Source organism: Micropterus salmoides, unplaced genomic scaffold (genome assembly GCF_014851395.1).
Source record: "Micropterus salmoides isolate LMB-PRFRI ecotype aquatic unplaced genomic scaffold, ASM1485139v1 Ms_hic_scaffold_5, whole genome shotgun sequence".
Classification (NCBI taxonomy): Eukaryota; Metazoa; Chordata; class Actinopteri; order Centrarchiformes; family Centrarchidae; genus Micropterus; species Micropterus salmoides.
Genome location: NW_024044237.1, coordinates 18,294,499 through 18,300,524, shown reverse-complemented (window position 1 = coordinate 18,300,524; position 6,026 = coordinate 18,294,499). Strand labels below are relative to the sequence as shown.

Genomic DNA, 6,026 nt, shown 5'->3' with positions numbered 1-6,026 from the left:
GATGTTAATCATTGTAGGCAGCGGAACTAAGTTTATTATCACACACTAATGAATACCTCACCTGACCATTTTCACTAACGTCAGCATCTGTTGCAGCTACTGCTTTCAAACCGTCCCAACTGGACTGTTTTCTTTCACATACATGTTAATTACAGTCTCTGAAAACCGAGTGTGTTGTCATTTACATCAGATACCTGAATATGACCACGCTTGTGTTAGAGAGAGGGGGCCTACCTTCATCCGTAGCCTTGATAGTGATATTGTAGCTGGAAATGAGTTCCCTGTCTAGCGCGCCACCAATAACTAAAGAATAATAATTTTTATAATTTGTCTCTAATTTAAAGGGAACCGAATTCACTATCTCACATTTGACTTCGCCGTTTCTGCCCCCATCTCTGTCAAGAACCGAACAAGTGCAATAGCTGTACCGATTTCAGCGTCCTCTTTCACGCTACTAAGTAGTGACGTCACCGTGATGTCAGGCGCATTGTCATTCAGGTCCACCACCTCCACTAGTACTTTACACTGTGCTGTTAATGGAGGCTGGCCTTTGTCAGCAGCCTGCACACGGATTTCAAAGGCAGGATTTGTTTCAAAGTCAATTTTTCCTTCAACGGTTTATTCCTGTTTGAATCAATTGCAAAAATGTCCAAGACTTGGTCCTGATCTTTCGAATTGAGTAAATATACGATATCTTGTTTGCCCCCTCATCAGCGTCAGTTGCAGTTACTGTTGCTACTGTACTGCCAAGCGGTGCATTTTCTGTAATACTTGTTTTATACAATGTTTTGGTAAAGACTGGGATATTGTCATTGTTATCCAACACATTAATTATGATCTCTGACGTGCCTGATTTTGGAGGCGTTCCTCCATCTACAGCGGTGAGCGTGAGTTTGATTAAAGCCTGTTTTTCTCGGTCTAATGATTTCTGAAGGACCAACTCGGCTGACACACTCTCTCCTTTGTGCACCGCTAAAGAAAAATACTCACTGGGATTAAGCTTGTATGTGTTAATGCTGTTTTTCCTCACATCGGCATCGTAGGCCGAGAGCACGGAATGTAGCTCCCGGCAATACGCTCTCTGCTATATCGATAGCTTGTGATTTGGCACTGAAAGAGGGGTTGTCGTTTACGTCAAGGATATTCACTTCAATACGGTAAAGTTTTAGTGGATTATTAATCACAGCCTCCACATTTATGTGCATTTTGCAGCTCTCGCGCAGACCTCTTCTCTGTCTATTCTTTCACTGACGTAGAGAAATCCTGACTTTAAATTAACATCGAAATACTTCCTCTTTGATCCAGTAACAATCTGAAACATACGTGACTCCAAATCCTGTACGTTAAGATTTAGATCCTTGGCGAGATTTCCGACAGAAGTCCCCAGGTTTACCTCCTCTGAGACGGAATAGGAGAGCTGCCCAGACACCACTCCCCAGTAATACTCCAAGACAACAAGCACTAGATATATCCCAATGCAGGTCTTTCTTCCCGGCAGATGCATACTTCCATAAAACGAGAACTAAGCATATATCCTTATATCAACTTGCCTTTTGCCTATTAAGGACAAAATCGTATGAAAGACCGAATTATACGTCCGTAGGTTTTCTATATCCATCCCCTTCGCCCTGCGTCTCTTATCTAACAAAGCACCTGGCAAAAATGATCCTTTTAAAGTGGAGGGGCCTGCACACATCGGCGACCTGCTGGCGGTGTTACGGTCTATAGTGTCGCTTCATGGCCATTTGAAAGAACTACAATGGTTTAAAATAAACAAACATTACATTTCTTAGAAACCACCAGAATTTAAATGATTCATATCAGTGATGAACTACGAAATGACAGATTCTTCATCACCGAGTGTTCTGCCGTGCCATTATAACGTACTAATCGCCACATATTTCAGGACCATGGATAGAGCATCATAATGCTGATGCAGCATGGTATTCAAGCAGACATCACATGCGAGCAGTTAAGTGTCGCATCTTCTTGAAAAAAGTATAAATTATTTAGACAACAAGCCACATGGTTTGTGACTTCCCAGACCTCAAATTTAATGGATATTCCCATACGAAAAAACATTAGCATAAGGATTCACAAGTCAAAAATTATCACAACTATTTTGTTTTTATCGTTTTACTGCAGTTTTTATATGTTGAACTTGCCCGCAAACTTAGATTCAGCACCAAAACAGCGACATTTTATTCATTTTCATAAATGAAGTTGTGTACAACCATACAACTCATTATAGAAAATACATTTTATATCAATGCTTGCAGGAAAGTGAACTAATTGAAACCAATTTCTGAGTATTCTCAAGTTTAAGCGCTATGAGTGTCTGGCTTGTTTTATGCAAATAAAATTTTAAGAACAGTTTGACTCCGTTTGACTCATTGTCAAGTAAGCAACATGAACGAGTAATGTCCCTTAAAACTGCAATGTTGAATATCTAATAATTAATATATTGTTAATTTTTTCACTGTTTCTTGATTCATGTTTATAGGAGGTATTGAGATGAACAAACTATTTTGACTGACGTACGTTGTCAAAAGTAAGAAACATTTCCAGAGCTGTACACATGAAATCGATTTTGAATGAGAAGTCTTTATAATCCTATGTAATAAGTTTTACGTGATGTTATTTAAGTAGTAACATGTGAATATAATACCGTATTGGAGCATACATTGTAGATATGTAAATGCATTCTACAAATGCACAGACGCAGACTAATGACTGTTCAAATTAAAACAAGCTCATATGGAAGTCTTCTTTTTACAATGCAATGTATGGAGCTGACCTAACAACTCAACTAAAAGAAATGATAAAGTAATCTTACCTTGTCTTTGTTAGGTAAAGTCTGAGTTCTGGTGAAAGTGTCTCCTCCGTTTTATACTGATCAGCTCCGCATCTACAGGCGGAAACGGTGCGGGGAAAACCACTACGTCACTCTTCAGTGTGTCGGAGCTGAAACACACGTCATACTGCTGAGTAGCTTTAGAGTAAGACCAGCTCCCGTCAGGGTGGGTGGTGATCATTGGGGCGCTGTACCTGCTGAAACTGCCGTCTGTCCTGTGGCATTTCACAGCTATTAAACTGATGAGGCTCAGCAGAAAGATCACTGACACCGACACAATGGCGATCAGCAGATACAGGTTCAAATCAGAGAAGCTCTCCTCCTTTATGGGCACATGTCTGAACTGAGTCTGGATGTCAGCTGTGCTTTCAACCACCACCACATCAAGACACAGTAGCTGACAGGGAGGGCTCTCCGTTATCAGAAACCAACACCACCAAGGGGTGAGTTTTCAGGTCATTGTCACTCATTCTCCTCTTAGTCCTGATCTCCCCGGTGCTGGTTCCGATCCGGAAGAGGTTGTTTCCTTTGGGCTCAGACAGGTGATAAGAAAGCAGCGCGTTGTATCCAGAGTCTGCGTCTACAGCCCTGATCTTTGCCACAAAGTATCCCGCTTCAGCAGAATAGGGGATGCTCTCACTGTTAACGGAGCCGTGCTCAGAATAAGGCGCGAGGATCGCGGGACTGTTGTCATTCTCATCCAGGATACAAACGTTCACAGTCACGTTGCTGCTGAGCGGAGGAACACCAGAGTCTGTGGCCTGAACTTTAAACTGAAACGTCTTTAACTCCTCGTAGTTAAAAGACTGCAGGCTGACTATATCTCCAGTCTCTGAGTTAATGTTAATCATTGTCGAGAGAGGCAGCGAGTTACTGTCAGTTTGTAAAAATGAATAGCTCACCTGACCATTTTGATCGATGTCTGCATCAACTGCTGAAACTGTTTTTATAACTGCCCCCACTGGACTGTTTTCTTTCACATAGACATTGATTATTTTTCTGTGAACAGAGGTTTGTTGTCATTTACATCTGACGTGTACAGTAATAACGCTCGTGCTGGAAAGAGGGGGCTGCCCTCATCAGTAGCAGTGATGCTGATATTATATTGAGATGCTCTCTCTCTGTCAAGAGGACCGTCCACCACCAGCGAGTAAGAATTCTTATAATTTGACTCTATTTTAAAAGGTACATTATTGGAAATCTTACAGTTCACCATCCCATTTTTCCCTCCGTCTTTATCAAATACTGAAACAAGTGCAATGGCGGTGCCAAAGGACGCGTCTTCTTTCACAGTGTTTAACAATGATGTAACTGAAATTTTAGGTGCATTATCATTAACGTCTAAACTGCAATCAGTAACTTGGCATGTGAGGTCATTGGTGAGGAAGCCCATCACTGGCCTGTACTCGAATCTCAAAAGCATTATTTTCTTCAAAGTCGATATTCTTTTTATTTGTTACAGTCCCTGTTTTTTCATCTATAGCAAACAGATCTGTTTGTTTTCCTCTGCCTACTTCACTGAATGAATACAATACCTGTCCATTTTGTCCAGCATCTAAATCAGTAGCATTTAGCGTTATTATCGATGTGCCTATTTTTACATTCTCATACACACTGGCCTTGTACAGCGTTTGACTGAATATAGGAGCGTTATCATTAATGTCCAAGACATTGATTGTAATTACCATAGTGCCAGATTTAGCAGGAGTTCCTCCATCAATCGCGGTCAGTGTGAGTCTGATCACAGACTGTTTCTCTCTGTCTAAAACTTTCTGAAGCAGCAATTCGGGAGTTACGCTCTCCTTTATGTGTAGCCAGAGAGAAGTGTTCATTTTGGCTGAGTTTGTAGGTATTTACAGTATTTTTACCGACGTCTGCATCATGAGCAGGATGCAGGGGGAATTTCGCCCCCGCTGCTGTGCTCTCACTAATGTTCATTACCTGCGACGTTCTTAGAAATGAAGGCGAATTATCATTTACATCTAAGATTGTAATTTCAATACGGTACAGTTTCAATGGATTATTAATAACTGCTTCTACACTCAGTGAACATTTGGGCTCGTCGCCGCAGAGTTGCTCTCGATCTATTCTCTCATTGACATACAGGACACCAGTCTTTAGATTTACCTCGAAATATTTTGTCTCTGATCCAGCAACGATCTGAAACATGCGGGACTCCAAATCCTGGACATTAGGTTCAGATCTTTAGCGATATTTCCGACAACAGTCCCCAGATTTACCTCCTCTGAGACGGAGTAAGAGAGCTGCCCAGACACCGCTTCCCAGTAACAATCCAGCAGCACGACCAAGAGATAAATCCACACAGAGCTCCTTTTGCTCGGTGAACGCATAATTCTACACATCGAGAAGGAGCATGTAGGCAAATCTTGACAACACGTTACAACAACCACGCGATCAAGAAAGAAACATTCCAAACAAATCTTTCTGCATTTTCAAGACCGAATAGGACAACCGCCGTCCGACTTCTGTTTGTAACAAAGCCAGCACTACATCATCCGCTGAATCTGGGAGGAGCCCTAAACCACCAAATAGACCTTCCAGATGTGATGGTCTACAGTGTCCCCGTGTGGACATATCTCATAACTACATGCTACATTAAACTTAATGAAATGAGAAGTACTAAATGATAAATGATCCTTAAACATAAAGCAGTTGAAATAACTAAAAGTTAAAATATCAAAACAAGCACTTTGAGTCCACCTAATATTAAAATTAACATTATGTGACTGAAGTGTACTGCAACAACAGTGAGTGAGAAATTTGTTATGGTAAAAACTACACTGTGTTTTTTTTTTTTTTTTTAACTTAAGAGCAAAGTAACTACAAAGATCAAATCAACGTGTTTCCTTGAACATATATTATGAAAAATGTAAACATGGTGTTCACCTGTTGTTGCCAAATATGTGTAAATTTATTTTTTAAAAACCGCACTTCAACAATATTTTGTTTTGCATCTCGTTCTGGAAATTACAAGCGACTTTTAAAAAGTTGCATTCAGTACCGCGGAGAGCGACCCACAATGAGATTGTGGCTCAGCAACCGAATATAACTGGAATTTAAAAAAAAAACATCAACAAAACAGCAAGCTACAATCAACAATGACTTACAAACACAATAGCCAGAATTACTTCTGCTTGATATGAATTCCGTC

The 6,026-nt window shown here is 40.6% G+C and overlaps 2 pseudogenes; both read right to left on the bottom strand.

The window, feature by feature from the left end:
- Positions 1 to 149: 149 nt before the first annotated feature.
- Positions 150 to 1,504, bottom strand: LOC119888401 (annotated as a pseudogene).
- Positions 1,505 to 2,794: 1,290 nt separating this feature from the next.
- LOC119889260 lies at positions 2,795 to 5,326 on the bottom strand (annotated as a pseudogene).
- Between the last annotated feature and the right edge of the window lie 700 nt (positions 5,327 to 6,026).